General features: G+C 45.3%; 1 pseudogene; it reads right to left on the bottom strand.

Moving 5' to 3' along the window:
* Positions 1-961: 961 nt before the first annotated feature.
* On the bottom strand, positions 962-11428 carry LOC143716501 (cytochrome P450 2M1-like; annotated as a pseudogene).
* Positions 11429-18530: the final 7102 nt, after the last annotated feature.

Genomic DNA, 18530 nt, shown 5'->3' with positions numbered 1-18530 from the left:
AGGAACACGTTCTAATGATCAAACAATCAAGCCATTCCAGCCAGCTGTCAGCAATCAGTAATCAACAGGTCCACTCAATCAGCATGAGTCCAACCTATAAATACACACAGTCGACTCACCCATATTCCTCGACAGTTTTCAGCATCCCTCCACCACCCCATCTCCTCACACTTGCGTAGTTATCTTCCTAAACAGAGATATGGGGGGAGTACTCTGGGTTCGGGCCCAATTTCCGAGCTCGGAGCCCTCCCCCCGGACAGCACGCCAAATACGCATAACCATTTATTCTATGATCATTTGTAAGTGTGAACTCGTGAAAAAATAAAAAAACAAACGAAAATCAATGTGTGGCGGTCAGCGTTGATATTGTGGCGGGCCGAGATCTGCTGGGGGTTGGGGATTTTCTGACGTACAGTCACTCTGCTTGTATTTGTTGTGGAAATTTTAATAGTCATTGATCCCAAACAGGTATCATAAGAGAAAGAACCTATTCAATGTATAAAAGTATATGTGTGTACGTGCTTGTGCGTGACTTTTCAGGAACATATGGGACAGGACCTCTGACCTTAGGGACGGTCAGTTTTGGCCAGTTTATTTCAGTACCAGTTTGTGTCTTTAAGTAGAAACTGAACAGCAGTAAGGACCTTATCTGAGTGGGTGAAAGGTACAGCGGGTGAGGAGGAACCTTGAAAACAGTATAAAGGCTGTCTCATATCTTCCTGTTGGGTGTCACTCTCTTGCACAGCGTAACTTCTGTGTACTAGACTGAACCTATTCTTGCAAGAATAAATACTTTTCTTTTTATTAATTTGACTCTGAGTGTCTCTTACGCAGTGATGATGTTTAACATAATTTTTGCCACAACATATTGTATATGTCATATAATACCATGTCACCTGCTCTGTCGGGGGTAATTAGCCTAATGTACGCTAATTGTACAGCAGCAGTATGTCTTACTTGCTCACAACAGGGTGTATGTATTTGCAGTAGCAAGTCTTGTTGCTCTGCCACAGCAGTAACCTACAGCAGCAGCAGCAGCATAGCAGATCTTTTCTGTAAAAGACCAAACATACAACAATGTCATACCCATTACCATGCCAATCACTCCTAAAGTTGTCATGACAGATATATATTTAATATAGAAATGATTGTAATTTAATGATTGACTAAAAATTTAGAAATCTTGGGTAGGTGCTGTGTTCACTGATCCAACAGGTTTTTGGTATCTAATATCTTTGGTTGGTCCTACAGTGTGTTTTGTTTAATCATTATAGACCATTCTGATTGTAGATATATGAATGTAAATGTTACTATAATCTGAGTTTTTAAGACGATCTGTGTTTTTATTAACAATATGTGTGCAATTCAATAGACATTTACACTGAAAGTAAAAATAGTAAGCTTTTTATCTGAAGTAAGCTTTTTATCTGTGATCAATCTATGATTGATTTAAAGGTTACCACTACGCAATTAGTGAAGTTATGTTTCTCCCAGTATGACTAAAACAGTAAGAAATGTAATTGTTTTGTCTGATATGCACAATGAAGATCCGAGCTCACCCATGCCGAATGCAACAAATGCATCATTCTTCTTGAATTGGCCTTCCTCATTTAGGGAAATTTTCTGGATCAAAGCAATCTGGGTTTTAACACCGTTTTGGGTCAATAAGCACTGAGGACAGTAGTGGAAAAAACATTGTTCCCTAAAAGAAATTGTATTTTGCAAATAGAAAAATAGATTTACTCTCTTCATTTTGTGTTGCAATGGAAGTATTGAATAAATGAATAAACATTCTGTAAATATATCACCGTGAGTAATGGAAAGGCATTGTATTCAGTGTTACACATGGTCTTGTGTGGGACAGCGATGGGGGTGATATCCATGCTGCGCTGGACCTCAAGAATTACAGCATCTGTATATGGCAGCCTCTGTCTGTCTTCAATGGAGGGCCAACAGTCCTGTTGTAGTGACTTTGACATACATAATTCACCTTTGTTCTTGGCATTGTTCCTCACTGTTGTTCAGGGATCGTGGTCCCTTTAAATGTTCTGTATGCGTGATGACGTGAGACACTAGTCAGCGCCATTTTGGAGTGGAGTGTTTTTGTTTTGAATAATAAACGACACACGCATTCGTGTGCTCAATGTGAGAAGTTGTCTCTTTCGATTTACTACAATTTCCACACTGGTGACCCCGACATTAGTCTGCTGGACGTATCCAGTGACCCAACACGACCATGGCCACGAACGCTGTCACCCTCAAACTCCCCGAATTCTGGGAATCGTCGGCATCGGCTTGGTTTGCCCAGACTGAAGCGCAGTTTGCGTTACTAGAGATCACCGCGGATACAACAAAGTATTACTACGTTGTGTCGGCTCTCGGTAATGCAACAGCATCGAGAGTGGTGAGCCTTCTTACAAACCCTCCGGAAACTGAGAAGTATGCAGCACTCAAAGCCCACCTGTTAAAAACGTTCGGACTGACGGACGCTGAGAGAGCCGGTAGGCTTTTCTCCCTTCAAGGATTGGGTGACAGCAAACCGTCCGAGCTCATGGATCATATGCCGATTTTCTTTTTATACAGCTTTTCCTGCGTCAGCTGCCTTCACAAGTGAGAGCTGCATTACCCAACACCACAATCACTGACTGTCGGAGACTGGCCGAGTAGGCTGATAAATTGTTCCTGGCGAGTCAGGGACATTGCGCGGCCGCGCTTGTCGGCTCCACCTTTATCGCGGCTACCACTTCTCGGCGGCAGCAGTCTTCTGGCCCCCAACAACCTTCAGGCTTGTGTTTTTACCATGCGAAGTTTGGAACTAAGGCTAACAAATGTCGCCTACCATGCAGTTTCGGCGGGTCGGGAAACGCGGGGGCCGGCGCTCAGTAGTGGCCATGAGTGTCGGCCGCGTAGGCAGGCTGCTTTTCATCCATGACAGCATCTCCGGACGGCGTTTTCTGTGCGACACAGGAGCACAGAGGAGCGTCCTGCCTGCATCCCGTTTGGACATGGTGACTGACAGCCACGGCCCCCCTATGGAAGCTGCCAATGGAAGCCCCATCCGCACTTATGGATAAAGGTACGTCGAATTGTGTTTCGGAGGACAGCGCTTCGGCTGGAACTTTGTTACAGCAAAGGTGGCCGTTCCCCTCCTCGGTGCTGATTTTTTGTGTGCACATGGACTGTTGGTAGATGTAAAGAACCGCCGCCTGATTGACGCCGTCACGTTTTGCTCTTATACATGCACGCTCAGCGGGCCCGACTCCATACGACTGTCTAGCATGCTTTCAGTTTCTGATGATTTCCACCGTCTGCTTGCCAGGTTCCCAGCTCTCACTCAGCCCACTTTCTCTGCATCTGCCGTGAAGCATGGTGTGGAGCATCATCTCGCCACTACTGGTCCGCCCGTGTATGCCCGTGCTCGGCGCCTCGACCCGACCAAGCTTGCCGTTGCAAAGGCTGAGTTTGCGAACATGGAGCGCCTGGGAATAGTCCGCAGATCCGACAGCCCATGGGCATCGCCTCTTCATATCGTCCCCAAACCTGGTGGCGGCTGGCGTCCGTGTGGCGACTACCGGCGGCTTAATGAGGCAACGGCACCTGACCGATACCCAGTCCCGAACATACAGGATTTTTCAGCACACCTGTCTGGCAAAGTGATTTTTTCGAAGTTGGACCTTGTTAGAGGTTATCATCAGGTTCCGGTACATCCACTGGACATTCCCAAAACGGCAGTGATCACACCGTTTGGTTTGTTTGAGTTCCTGCGCATGCCGTTCGGCCTTAAAAACGCCGCCCAATCTTTTCAACGACTCATGGACTCTGTGTTGCGGGACCTGCCTTTCCTTTTTGTGTATTTGGATGACATCCTAGTAGCGAGCACGTCCAAGTCTCAGCACCTCGCGCACCTCCAAACCCTTTTTGAGCGGCTTAGCCAGCATGGACTGATTATCAACCCCGCCAAATGCCAGTTCGGCTTGACCACCATCGACTTCCTAGGACACAGAGTCACTAAGGACGGGGCAGTCCCCCTCCCGTCAAAGGTGGAGGCGGTCGCACAGTTCCCGCGCCCTCTCACTGTCAAATCCCTGCAGGAGTTCCTCGGCATGGTAAATTTTTACCACCGTTTCATCCCTCGAGCCGCTCAGCTCATGCAGCCTTTGCATGAGGCCTTGAAGGGTAAACCCAAGCACGCTGTATCCTGGAATGAGAGTAGAGACAGGGCTTTTGCTGCCACTAAGACAGCCCTAGCTAACGCCGCCATGTTGGCACATCCTTCTCCAACAGCCCCCATCTCCATCTCCTCGGATGCCTCGGACTATGCTGTTGGTGCTGTATATGAGCAGTGGGTAGACGGGGCCTGGCAGCCGCTGGCTTTCTTTAGCCGTCAGCTGCGCCCCTGTGAGCGGAAGTACAGCACATTCGACCGGGAGTTGCTGGGTCTCTACCTCGCTATCCGACACTTTCGTTCCCTGCTGGAGGGCCGACATTTCACCGCTTTTGTGGATCACAAGCCGTTGACTTTTGCCATGGCCAAGGTGGCTGAACCGTGGTCCGCCCGCCAGCAACGTCATCTGTCCTACATTTCTGAGTTCACCACGGACTTGCAGCACGTCGCCGGTAAGACCAACCGGGTGGCGGACTGCCTATCACAGGCTGTGGCTGGGGCAGTCCACCTGGGTTTGGATTACGACCGCATGGCAGCGACTCAGGCCACAGACCCAGATGTGCAACTCCTGAGGACCTCGGCTACAGGGTTGCAGCTCGAGGACGTGGTTTTTGGCGATGCCGGCACCAAGCTCCTGTGTGACATCTCCACTGGTAGTCCTCGGCCGGTCGTTCCCTCGGGATGGAGGCGACAAGTTTTTGATGCCGTCCATGGTCTCTCCCACCCGGGTACGAAAGCGTCACAGAGACTGGTGGCAGGGAAGTTTGTTTGGCACGGCCTCAAGAAGGACGTTAGGGATTGGTCTAACAAAGTGTTGAATGCCAACGGGCCAAAGTCCATCGCCACACTAAAGCCCCGTTAGGGTCTTTCTCGGTTCCGGAAAGACGTTTTGACCATGTAAACGTGGACCTGGTTGGTCCTCTGCCCTCCTCTCACGGTTTCACATATTTGTTCACCATGGTTGACAGGACCACCCGCTGGCCCGAGGCTGTGCCTTTGACGTCAGTGACGTCTTCCGAAATGACACGGGCATTTATTGGCACCTGGGTTGCACGTTTCGGCACTCCTTCGGACATTTCCTCTGACCGAGGCGCACAGTTTACTTCTGAGCTGTGGGCCGCTGTCGCACAGAGCCTCGGAGTGAAACTCCACCGTACGACCGCATATCACCCGCAAGCTAACGGACTCTGTGAACGTTTTCATAGGTCAATGAAGGCTGCCCTGCGCGCTGGCCTCAAAGACAGCAACTGGGTCGACAAGCTCCCGTGGGTGATGCTGGGCATCAGGACCGCGCCAAAGGAGGACCTTCAGTCCTCATCCGCGGAGTTGGTTTATGGACAGCCACTGCGGGTACCAGGGGATTTTGTCCCTAGCACCACGGTTCCCTGGTCTGCTACTTTTCAGCGGTCCACTCTACTGGACAATGCGAGGCTTTTCGCACCTGTCCCTACTTCCCATCACGGCCTTCCTCAGTCACACATACCCGCTGGACTTCAGACGGCTGACTACGTTTTCATTCGCCACGATGCCTAAAGGGGACCTCTATGTCCGCCCTACGAGGGCCCATTTCAGGTTCTGGAGAAGGGGGACAAACATTTTGTGGTGGACAGGGGCGGGAAACCGGAGCGACTCTCTATTGACCGCCTCAAACCAGCTCACTTGGACGTGGCCAGGCCTATTGACCTGGGCCAGGTCCCACGGCGCGGACGGCCTCCTGCTCTGCCCCCACCCCTTGCTCCCCTCCCTCCCAAGCCTCCCACACTCCATGTCCCACACCTGTGCCAGGGCGGGTTGCCGGCTACAGTGCGGTCTCCTCCTCCTTCCGTGCAGCGCAGCCGTTGTGGCAGGTTGATACGCCCACCTCCCCGTTGACTGTTTGGTTCTCCTGATATGGTGAATTCTGGGGGGACGTGTGTAGTGACTTTGACATACATAATTCACCTTTGTTCTTGGCATTGTTCCTCACTGTTGTTCAGGGATCGTGGTCCCTTTAAATGTTCTGTATGCGTGATGACGTGAGACGCTAGTCAGCGCCATTTTGGAGTGGAGTGTTTTTGTTTTGAATAATAAACGACACACGCATTCGTGTGCTCAATGTGAGAAGTTGTCTCTTGCGATTTACTACAATTTCCACACTGTCCTACAACCTCATCGATTTCTCTCTGAACACGCTCTGTACAGAACAAGTGAAAGTAAAAATCACACTTAATGCTTGGAGAGAGAAGCATTAGTTTGACCTCACCTTGAACATCTGGGTGCTTCATCAAGTAAAGAGTGTCTGATGGTGGATGAAGTGGTTTCTGTGCCGACGCTGTATAAGTTCCACACTAAAGAAACCAAGTTGTCTAAATGATATTCTGTGTCAGGCTTGTCTTTCTCCTGCAAAAGAGAACAGCAGAATTAATACAATAATTATCCTGCAGTCTCTCAAGCAGAATGTTAAGAAATATATAAATGGGCCTGTTTGTTGTCAGGAAAAAGGCTTAAAAAAGTATTTTTACCTCTTAATTTTTTAGCACAAAGGCATCAATGAAATCCTGTGGGCACGAAGGATCCACATTATTCAACCGCGCCCTGGTTTGATGTTTACAGTACTCTATAAGTGTGTATGTCTCTAAACAACTGGTGGTGTTTACCAGGGAAGAGACTGGTTAGCTTAGGGAATAAATTGTATAAAGAATAATCTATAAAGAAAAAAAGTTTTTATGCATGAAATATTCAGCTAACTTACAAAACCATAATATTATAACTTTATAAATAATTTAATTCAGATTTAGCAAAACAAAATTGCTATATAAGGACTATTTGTCTCACTTTTTTACCCTAGCGTTTTGTACGATTGGACTTTTGACAAAAAACCTTATTTAACCTTAACCTTAGTTACTAAAAAATATAATAATTTTAGCTATATCTCTAATTTTCCAGTGTGACAGTCCCAGACTAAAATATACATGAGAATTAAAAATTTGTAGGAGTGCAATACCTGTCCAATAGGGCTACTGAGGATAGTGAAGACAGAATTTACTTTCTGAAGGAGAAACTTAAACTGTGGATCCTCAAATATAAAAACCTATGACCAAAGACAATGCTGCAGATCACATTGGCCACGAAGTTAATTATGTCTGCAGGGCTGATTGCAGAGCCTTTAAGAAGAAAATAACAAGATCAAGGTACTAAGATCAAGAGTTTAGAGTTTATGTCAACTGATTACCTGAATATAAAAAAGACATGCAGAGAATATTAAATGACGTTCCAAATGTAGGTTCGGGAGGAGCTTCAGTCCTGTCAATCATCATTATAAGTGCACAGCAAAAAAATGGGGTCAGGGTGTTAATATTTCAGAGTAAAGTTATTTTAACCCGGATAGAGTATTTTCAACATTTTGGAGAGTAGAGTTGCTCTATCAGTGGAGTTAAAAGTGAGTTTTAAAATCTGCAGAAACGCAGTGACAATTTCAGCTCTACAGCAGTATGTATACCCACCACTCAGCTGTGCTGAAGTTTGGCATGTATGTCGGGGGAGGATTGTTAGGCCACTGATATAGCCTAAGTAACATCCCTGTGTTGTCAACACTAGCCGTGTTTGTTTAACATGGCTTAACCATTTTAACAGGTTACTGTTTGAACTAAAATAGCTAACGAGCTAGCTAACTTTGGCACAGTTATTTGGTAGCTAATGAGACACCGTGCCTCTAATCTTTGACTAGCCTAACCCATTTGCTGCAGAAAACAGCCTAACATTATATTCAACCAGCACAACTTTGTCTTCTTCAGCCGCCCTTTGTAATTGCAGTGTAACATCTAAGTAATTGCCACTACTGAGAGAAATGGATAGGTAACCCTTAGTTGAACCCGCCCTAAATGATGATTTTGAATATATATTTTCTTTGTTAACAGGGGCAAAATGCAGTTGAGTGTTCAATCAGGGGAAGAGCAGAAATACGTCAAGCTGTCTGAGCTGACATTCGGTGCTTTCTTATAAGAATGTGGGTACATTAGGTTGCAGCAATATACATCAACCAATGACAAAATAATACAGCATTAACCATTATGTTATGATATCTAGTTAGGTCAATAATTATTTCTGTTGTGCTTTATATTTTCAGTTACATAAAATCAGGTGCATATACTTGTCTTTCATCATTTTGTGAATACAAATGGAATGTAAATTCACTGACATTGAAATGCTTTATTTTTTTAACAAAATGGTGAGTGCTGTGATCTAGTGTTGTTCTTGTTTTCATTTGATAGTAGTTGATAGTTAGTTCTATAATTCAGTAACACGGCAGATTTATATATTTTCAAAAACACTGTAGAGAAATGAAAAGTAAATTACACTTAAAGTGTCATTTGTTTAAAGTAAAATTGTAGTTTTGAAGACAGTGAATAGTGTAATCATATTACTCTTAACAGTGTGATTAAACTAGTGTTAAATACTTTTACACATTTTATTGTTATTTTTTTTTACACAATATTGAGTAGAATTAACTATAAAAACTTGACACTGACCAAAGAGTAAATTTTACACTGATTTCGAGTGGGACCAAATGTTATCTGAAACAGAGTTAAATTCAACTCTATAGGAGTTAAATTAACACTTCTGTTTAAGCAGCGCCATCCAATGCGTCATATACAACGCTTTTGCCAAAGCGTACATATCCTACGCACATGGCACCCTTTAGCGTAAATATGACACGCAGATATATATGGGGCAGAAGGCGCCTCCTAGTGGTCTAACCCTAACCCTAATCCAGACCTAAACCTTACCATACTCTTTGCGTGTTATATTTACGCTAAAGGGTGCCATGTGCGTAGGATATGTACGCTTTGGCAAAAGCGTCGTATATGACTCATTGGGATGAGAACGCGTTGCAGCACCGTTATAGGAGGTTTAGTTCGAGCCGAGCCTCGAGTTTGAGCCTCCTTCAAGGGCAACAAGGTAAATCTGTTTACCATTAACTTATAAGAGTGAATGGGCAGGCAAACTCGTAAGTGGATTTTACCTTTGTATTTGTTAATAATTTCCAAAAGATATTCAGCCTCCTCCCTGACTCGTTCCTCGATGCTCCTGCGGCCCATTCCAAAGTTCTTCAGTGTCATGAGAGAGAATTTGCGCATCTCCTTCCATCTGTGTCCTTCCATTCCTTCCATTCACTGGTGGACACAACACCTGCGCATAGAGAAAATGTTAACAGCATTTCTTGTCATCTAACGTTGAACAAAAATGGTAAATAAACTGTTTCTGCTCTCTTTAACTCCCAGAAGTGTTTCAACATCGGGTGAAACCACCATATCCAAGTGTGACCTTCATGATCTGGGGATAGTTGGCCCTGCCACTGAATTCTTCACCAAGACCAATCATAGTTTCCTTTAGGTCTTCATATCCAGAAATAATCACTACAGGGATGTTTGCCAACCAGATGGTGACAACAGAGCCATACTTCTTACTGAGCTAAGGGACGAACATCACAGATGAAAAATGCTAGTTTCAGAAACCATAGAAATGTGTATGCATACAAGTGTATATGAGATATAATGTGATTTAGTCAGCATTCAGAGTAAAAGAGCAAAAGCAGTAAAGGGAACCTTTGTGTTCATAATTATCAGCCCTCTAAATATACTGGGGGGAAAAGGAATCTCACCTTCAAACTATACTCTAAATTTGCCTGTGTTAAAATGTGTAACTAAACTTGCTGGGTTAATCAAGCATTTGTTCTATCCAATATTTACCTGATGGGTTGCCAACTGGGTTGCTTTTACCCAGCCATTCTAAGAGTGTAAGCAAGCACCAAAGTCCAATAGTACCATATGGCATTTTTTTTGTCTGCTTCAAATCCTTCAAAGTCTACAGTAAAGAAAAATACCCTCAATGCTTTAGTGTGAAATTAATACTTTTTTTAAATAGCCTACTTTATTTAATTTAGTTAGTTTTGTATTTCTTCGCACACTTAACTCATTTACCAGCATAGGTCTTGTCACAAATACAGTTTCTGTACATCCTTGTAAGTCTTGAAAACAACCATCCAAGCACGAACAGCTGCTAATTAACATAATTATAGTATTTTGAATACTGATCATTAGGTAAAACTTGTATGGTTCCTTGACATCAAACTGAAGTAAATTTCCCAGCAGTGGATTCCCAGCAAAGTTTGCTGTGGTGGCTCAGACAAGCATAAACTTTTTTGAGTTTACCGATCGTTTCTTTTGTCTTGCCATAACCTGCCCCTACGGCGAGGAGGCCCTGAAGTCGTTGTTCTGGATCAGGGCGAACTTAAAAGTAATGCATACTTTACTAGTTATGTAATCAGATTACTTTTTTAAGTAACTAGTAAAGTATCACATTACTTTTAAATTTACAAAATATCTGAGTTACTTTTTCAAATAAGTGAAGCGAGTTACTTTGTTTTCCCATGTATTGACTGACAGCTCTCCTGTCCCCATGTTGAGAGAAGTTGGAGTTGTGCAGAGGAGTTGTCTGAAAGCCTATTTGTTCAGCGCTGAGGTTTCCTGAGTGCGTTCGAACGCTCCATCACGTGAACTGCGCCTGGACAGGAAATGCAGCGCACGGCTCATTTGTTCGCGCTCAGTGATGATGAGAGGAAATTCAGAGATCCCTTTTTTTTACTTTTGTGTGCGTTTTATGAAAAGCAAGTAAGTTCTCACTATTGTTGTATGTTTATACTGCGTTGTAAGGAATGTTGTGAAATTTAAATATGTTCATGCGAACTAGTTTTATCTGTTGAACTGCGTGACTAATTAGTGTAGTCATGATAAATGATGTAGTCATGCGTGCGGTAATATGCGACATGTTTCCTTTGTGAAATAATTAGCCCTCTATATGTCGATGTAGACCTTATTTGTGTTAGTTATTTAGCAATATGCTTCTGCGTTCGGGTGGAGTGTATTTTCTGTTTATTTGGTGCTACCTGCATTGAGTGTTATAGTGATATAGTGTCATTCTGCATAGCCACTTAAAGGTGCAGCTGTACAGATATTAAAAGGCATATAGTGACATATTCTGTTGCACTGGATTAATGTCAATTATTATTTTCTGTACTGTACTGTTGTGAATGATGAAAATGAGCATAGTATAGTATTCCTTTATTTGTTTATTAATCATTTATTATCATTGCATTATTTCTTTTCTTTCTCTCTGTTTAGACCACATACACTCAATTATACAAACTTGTATATTGGCATCCTGATCTTGGCAATAAAGATGATAAAGGATTCTCTGGCCGGAATCTTTCTGTAGTGTTCCCATCCTATAAGAACCACTAGTCCATACTTTACATTGGTCCTTCGAGCCGGATATAGGGTTTCCTCGACACTATGGAGTCATCAACTAATGGTCAGCAGCAGGAGTCATCAGACCGACCTAAGAGAGAACCTCGTCCACCTGCACATTTGGCCCAGTACGAAGTCACTTTTCTGCCCTCTCAACAGCCTGTGGTCCAGGCCTCCTCTACCCCTGTAGGACAACCAGACCAGGCTCAGTCAACCAGGGTTAGGAGTTTGACAAGTTACTGGTCAGCTACACATTCACGACGGTCCTCTCAGTTATCTTACGGACTCCATCTGTTTCGAAGTACGTCTGATATACAAGAAGCTGCTTTAGAAGAGGAGGTCAAAGGATTGGAGCTATAGCTGATCTACAACAGGAGATAGAAGAGGAAAGGAAAGCTGACTTAGAAGCTGCAGCATTGGATGCACAAGCCAGAGAAGGACAGCGGCTACAGGAGGAAGCACATCTGGCTAAAGAGAGAATAGCTAGAGAAATGGGGAGACGCAGGCGCTTTAAGAAACTCGAGAAGGAGGTACACATTGCCAGTCTTGTAAAGACCTACCTGACAGGGACGAACAATGATTCCTTGTCTGTGTCATCAGCTCCTGCTACGTTCTCCAAGTTACCTCTGTCATCACCATTGACTCAACAGCCACCTCTGGTGTCATCGGTTCCCATGCAGCACCCACCTGTGCAACAGCCAAATCAAGCGCCAGTTCAGGTAGCACCATTCTCCATTGTTTCTACTCAGATATTAGCACCATCTGCTAATCCTGTCATGAGTGCCCAGATCAGTGTTCCTGTCAGCGCAGCACCGATTGCAGCACCAGTCTCTGTACTTCCATCTGCGCCTGTCTCATTCGTTCCTATCCTCTCCACGGTAAATACTCAGGAAGGTGGAGCGTTATCGATGACAAGGTCTTCTGTCACAACTAGTCTCCCGTCTCAGCACCTAGGGGCTTCGGCTACCAGTACAAGTTTCACAATGCCACCACGAGCAGTTACAGTGGCACCGCCACCTTCTGCAGTGCAGTACGCTCACCGCAGTATACCAACTGCATCACCAGTTCAGACGGCACCACCCTGGACCTACCCGGGTATGGAGACCTTGATTGCTACATCGTATGGCATTCCAAAACCGACACTTCCCTTCTTCGAGAGTGGCAAAGAAAGTGATTTTGCACTTTTGAAGATGGCGCTCGACAACTTGATGAATAGTCACCCTCATCTCAGCGAGCACTATAAATATCAAGTTCTTCTGGGCCAGCTCAAGCTTCAGAGTGCTCTGCAGTTGGCCAAATCATACATGTATGACCCCGCACCGTATACAGCTGCATTGGGGGCTCTGCAAGATAAATATGGCCAGCCAAGACAACTGGTTCAGGGTGAACTTGGGGCAATACTCAACTCCCCAGCCATTAAGTCAGGAGACGCAGAGGCATTCGACTCCTTTGCCCTCTCGGTTCAGTCTCTTGTCGGTATGCTACGCACTTTAGAGGGACCTGTGGGATACGAGCTCAAGTGTGGCTCCCATGTTGACCGTCTTTTAAGCAAAATGTCTCCTTCCTACAGATATGGATTTGTGGAATATTGTCTCGTTCGTGGTATCCTGCAGCCGGGTTCAGAGCTCACCTACTCTGTGCCCGACCTCGCTGCGTGGCTCCAGATGAAGGCTCAAGCCAACCGTCTCGCCAGTCGGGCTACTCTTCTCTATAACTCTACAGGGCCTACCTTTCCAAAGAGAGATCAACGTAGTCCAAAGCCCAAAGATAAAACAGCGTAAGTCTTCCTCTGCGCTGGAGAGGCAGCAGACAAGGAGACTTTCCATTCGAAGTCCCAAGCTTTCAAACTCAGTCCTTATTGTCCGTTTTGCAATAATAAGGAGCACTATCTTATCTCATGCTCCGACCTCAAGAAACTGAGTACAGCTGAGATTAAGAAGTGGATTCAGGAAGGCGACAGATGTTGGAAATGCGGCCGCGGCCACAAAACTACAGCCTGCACGCTTAAACGCCCATGTAAGCTTTGCAAAGAGAAACACCTTACAGTCCTGCATGATGTTATCCAAGAGTCATCCCAGAAAGTGCTGATGGTCAGTAATCCGAAGCCCACTGTCTACATTGAGCAGCCCAGAAGCCCTCAGAGAGTGTTGCTGAAGGTTGTCAACGTGCTTCTGCATCATGGAGATCGCATTCTTGAGACATTTGCAGTGCTTGATGATGGTTCGGAGAGAACTATTATCCTTCCACAAGCTGTAAAGCAACTACAACTCTCTCAGCATCCAGAGACGCTTCATCTGAGAACAGTCCAGCAAGAGGTGAAGGAGCTGAAAGGTTCTTCAGTGAGCTTTCATGTATCTCCCATCTTCAAGCCAAACAAGAAGTTTTGGATTCCACATGCTTTCACAGCAAGCAGTTTGAGTTTATCTTAACACACGTACCCAGTAGCAGCTCTCCAGAAGCGCTATGAGTATCTCAAAGGACTTCCTTTGACGTCTATCAACAGAGCCCAACCTCTGCTCCTCATCGGCTCTGATATGCCTCAGCTTCTCACTCCTACACAGCCAGTCAGAGCAGGCCCATCTGGCGGTCCTATAGCTATCTGCACAAGGCTAGGCTGGTCCTTGCAAGGTCCTTCTGACATTATGCAAGTCTCTTCTCACCAGTCTTCCTGTCTGCACATCGCCACCGAGTCTTCGCATTCTGAACTCCTCAGAAATGTGGAACGTCTTTGGCAGATTGACACAGTCCCCTATGTCAGTGAGAAGACTGCAACGCGTTCCAAGCAAGACCAGCAGGCACTCATCCTCTTACAGACAGCCTCTGAACGTGTATCGGTCGACGGTACCCAGCGCTACGCTACTCCACTGTTGCGTCGTCAGCCATTCATCCAACTCTGTGCTCAGCAAGATACCGTGATGCCAAACCTACGCAGCACTGAGCGCCGGTTGGCTAAGGACACCATTCGAGCAGCCTCATACTGTAAGGAGATGGATAAACTTGTTCAGTCCGGGTATGTAGCGGAAATCTTAACAGAAGAAGCAGCAAAGTCCACAGAGTCGTGGTATGTACCTCATCATATAGTGCACCACAATGGAAAGGACAGAGTAGTCTTTAACTGTTCCTTTTCATTTAAAGGCCTGTCCCTGAATGACCAACTCCTGCCGGGACCAACGCTCGGTCCGACCATGATTGGAGTCCTGATGCGGTTCCGGTGTCATGCTGTGGCCATCAGCGGAGATATTAAGTCTATGTTCCATCAGATCAGCTTGTTGCCCAGTGATAAACCACTTCTACGATTCCTGTGGCGTGATATGCAGAGGACATCTGAACCACGCATATTCCAATGGGAGGTGCTACCCTTCGGAACAACGTGCAGCCCCTGTTGTGACAACAAGGCCAGTGACAACCTCCAAGAGCCCACGCTTGGACTCTGCTGGGATTGTTTGAATGATACCCTGAGTTACAAACATCGCCAGGCTGAATCTTCAGACGCTACTCTGCGTAACGTCTACAGTGTCCTTGCCAAGCTTTACGATCCATTGGGATACATTGTGCAATTCACAACAAGATGTAAAGTGCTTGTTCAGGACATGTGGAAGGCCAATATTGGCTGGGACGACAAGATTCAACCCGCTGATCTTCTAGAGAAATGGTCAAGTTGGGTGCAGGAAATTCCCACTTTGCAGCATCTCAAGCTGCCTCGTCCATATGCACCAGCCATCGCCGATACTGCCAACGCAACCCGTCACATTCACATTTTCTGTGATGCCTCGGAGAGCTCCTATGGATCAGTAGCTTACATTCAGACGACAGATGACAGTCAGCAAGTCTATGTCTCCTTCATGTTTGCTAGATCGAGAGTCGCAGCCCGTAAGCAGCTGTCTATTCTGCGGCTCGAGCTCAGTGCCGCGCTTACAGGCGCACAGTTGGCTAGAGTGATCGAGATAGAGCTTGCAGTACCATCTGACACATCACTCTTTGGTCAGACTCCACAACTGTGCTGCACTGGATCAAATCAGAATCCTGCCGTTACAAAGTGTTTGTGGGAACACGCATCACAGAAATCCAGAACCTGACCAACCCTGTTCAATGGCGGTATGTTGACACTCTAAGTAATCCAGCTGATGATATAACCCGTGGACTAACTCTACAAGAGATGGTACAGGATCATCGCTGGAACAAAAGTCCAAATTTTCTCCATTTGTCTGAGAGGGAGTGGCCCAATATGCCGTCATTTGAGCTAGAACCAGACACCACAGAGTTTAGGAAGTATGCCTTTGTAGGAACTGTGTCCAGCATCTTGCTCACAAAACTTCCGGACCCCAGTAAGTTCTCCAACTGGAAAGAGCTTCTTAAGGAAACCGCTAGCTCCTTTCACGGGGCGGCTGATGCTACTACTACAGTACACTTTTCCGCTGCCGATTTTCTGCAAACAGAGAAGCTAATGTTACAAAAGGCTCAAGAGGACTGTTTTGCTGAAGAATTGAGAGCTCTCAAAGCTGGACGTACTCTTCCTTCAGACAGTCGTCTCGCATCTCTGTCACCAGAATATGAAGGAGTCACGGAGCTACTCAAAGTCGGTGGCAGGTTAAGGCATGCTGAAGGACTAGACCTGGATACTATCCACCCAGTTATCCTGGACCCAAGCCATCCGGTGACGAAGCTTATCATCAAGGATTTTGATGAGTCACTACTGCACCCTGGGCCAGAACGGGTTCTTGCCAGGATCAGACGCAGGTTTTGGATTATCCGTGGTAGAGAGGCCATTCGAAAGTATCAGCATTCATGTCTGGAGTGCCGACGATGGAGAGCAAAACCTGACGTACCGAAGATGGCAGATTACCCACCAGCTCGGTTACGACTCCATAAGCCACCGTTCTATTCAACCGGAGTTGATTGCTTTGGACCTTTCCAAGTGAGGATCGGGCGCCGCACCGAAAAAAGGTGGGGCATTGTTTATAAATGCATGACAAATCGCTCGGTGCATCTGGATCTATTAGAAAGCCTCGATTCGGATGCTTTCCTGCTGTCACTGAGAAGATTTATCTCTCGACGTGGCAGACCGTTCGAACTCCTCATGGACAATGGTACCAACTTTGCCGGTGGAGAGAGAGAGTTGCGTGAAGCCGTTGCTGCCATGGCACCTCAGTGGAGAGAGCAACTCGCTGAACAGCAGATATCCTTCCGATTCAATCCTCCAAGTACGCCGCACTTTGGTGGCACATGGGAGAGGGAAGTGAACTCTATCAAGACTGCACTTCGCGTTGTCCTCAAAGATCAGACTGTTCCTGAACCTGTCCTGATGACAATTCTAGTGGAAGTCGAGGGCATAATGAATGCGAAACCCTTAGGCTACTTGGCATCCGATGCCTCTGATCCAGACCCGGTCACGCCTAACCTCCTCCTCATGGGCCGTCACGACTCGTAGCTTCCGCAAGCAGTTTACGACCCCTGTGACCTCGGGAGAAGACGTTGGAGGCACAGCCAAGTCATTGCTGATCGCTTCTGGTCATCCTTCATCAGCCACTACCTACCAGGGCTACAAGAGCGCAGTAAATGGAGGAAAGACGGTAAGCCACTCTCCATAGGCGACGTTGTTTTAATCATGGATCCACAACTTCCTCGAGCGTCATGGCCCGTAGGACGGATTACCCAGACTAATCCAGGAGCAGATGGACGCGTACAGACTATCAGTGTTCAAGTGAAGGACCGTACCTACATTCGTCCAGTCGCCCCGATCATCCTGCTCCCAGCTCTGGAGGACAAGGAAGAAGAAGAGACCACCAAATAGACTTTCTCCTACTCTTTCAACTGCCATGCGGACAGTTGGGGGCGGCTTTGTCTGAAAGCCTATTTGTTCAGCGCTGAGGTTTCCTGAGTGCGTTCGAACGCTCCATCACGTGAACTGGGCCTGGACAGGAAATGCAGCGCACGGCTCATTTGTTCGTGCTCAGTGATGATGAGAGGAAATTCAAAGACCCCTTTTCTTACTTTTGTGTGCGTTTTATGAAAAGCAAGTAAGTTCTTACTATTGTTGTATGTTTATACTGCGTTGTAAGGAATGTTGTGAAATTTAAATATGTTCATGCGAATAGTTTTATCTGTTGAACTGCGTGACTAATTAGTGTAGTCATGATAAATGATGTAGTCATGCGTGCGGTAATATGCGACATCCTGTGTGAAATAATTAGCCCTCTATATGTCGATGTAGACCTTATTTGTGTTAGTTATTTAGCAATATGCATCTGCGTTCGGGTGGAGTGTATTTTCTGTTTACTTGGTGCTACCTGCATTGAGTGTTATAGTGATATAGTGTCATTCTGCATAGCCACTTAAAGGTGCAGCTGTACAGATATTAAAAGGCATATAGTGACATATTCTGTTGCACTGGATTAATGTCAATTATTATTTTCTGTACTATACTGTTGTGAATGATGACAATGAGAATAGTATAGTATTCCTTTATTTGTTTATTAATCAGTTATTATCATTGCATTATTTCTTTTCTTTCTCTCTGTTTAGACCACATACACTCAATTATACAAACTTGTATATTGGCATCCTGATCTTGGAAATAAAGATGATAAAGGATTCTCTGGCCGGAATCTTTCTGTAGTGTTCCCATCCTATAAGAACCACTAGTCCATACTTTACCGGAGTTGTGTCAAAGTCCTTTTAGGCAAGTCATGCCACTCGGCCGCCATCTTGGCAAATCTGAATACTAAAATAGGACAAAAATGTAAAAAATATAAATAAAAGTATTTATAATCTACTTGGGCATAATTGTATTGATGTTTACAACGATACCTACAAATATAGTGATAATACTAAGTTTATTTACATTTTTATGACATAAAGACTTTTGTATCCAAATTGTGATTTCTCTAATGTCATTCCTGGATAACAGACATAAATTACCATTTTGGACCATAATGCATTTTGGTATGTCATGTGACATAATATTGTATCACAAAGAAGACCCAGAAGAAGCACCAGAACATGTGCAAATGTGAGTAAGCTTATCTTAAAATGTTGATATTTTGAGCTTTTCGGTCACTGGTGCCCTTTGTAGCAATATC

The sequence above is a fragment of the Siphateles boraxobius genome, unplaced genomic scaffold (assembly GCF_051911475.1).
Source record: "Siphateles boraxobius isolate OS27281-9 unplaced genomic scaffold, OSU_SipBor_1 6, whole genome shotgun sequence".
In the NCBI taxonomy this organism is placed as follows: domain Eukaryota; kingdom Metazoa; phylum Chordata; class Actinopteri; order Cypriniformes; family Leuciscidae; genus Siphateles; species Siphateles boraxobius.
Note: the sequence above shows the minus strand (reverse complement) of the source record. Positions and strands in the feature narration are given on the sequence as shown.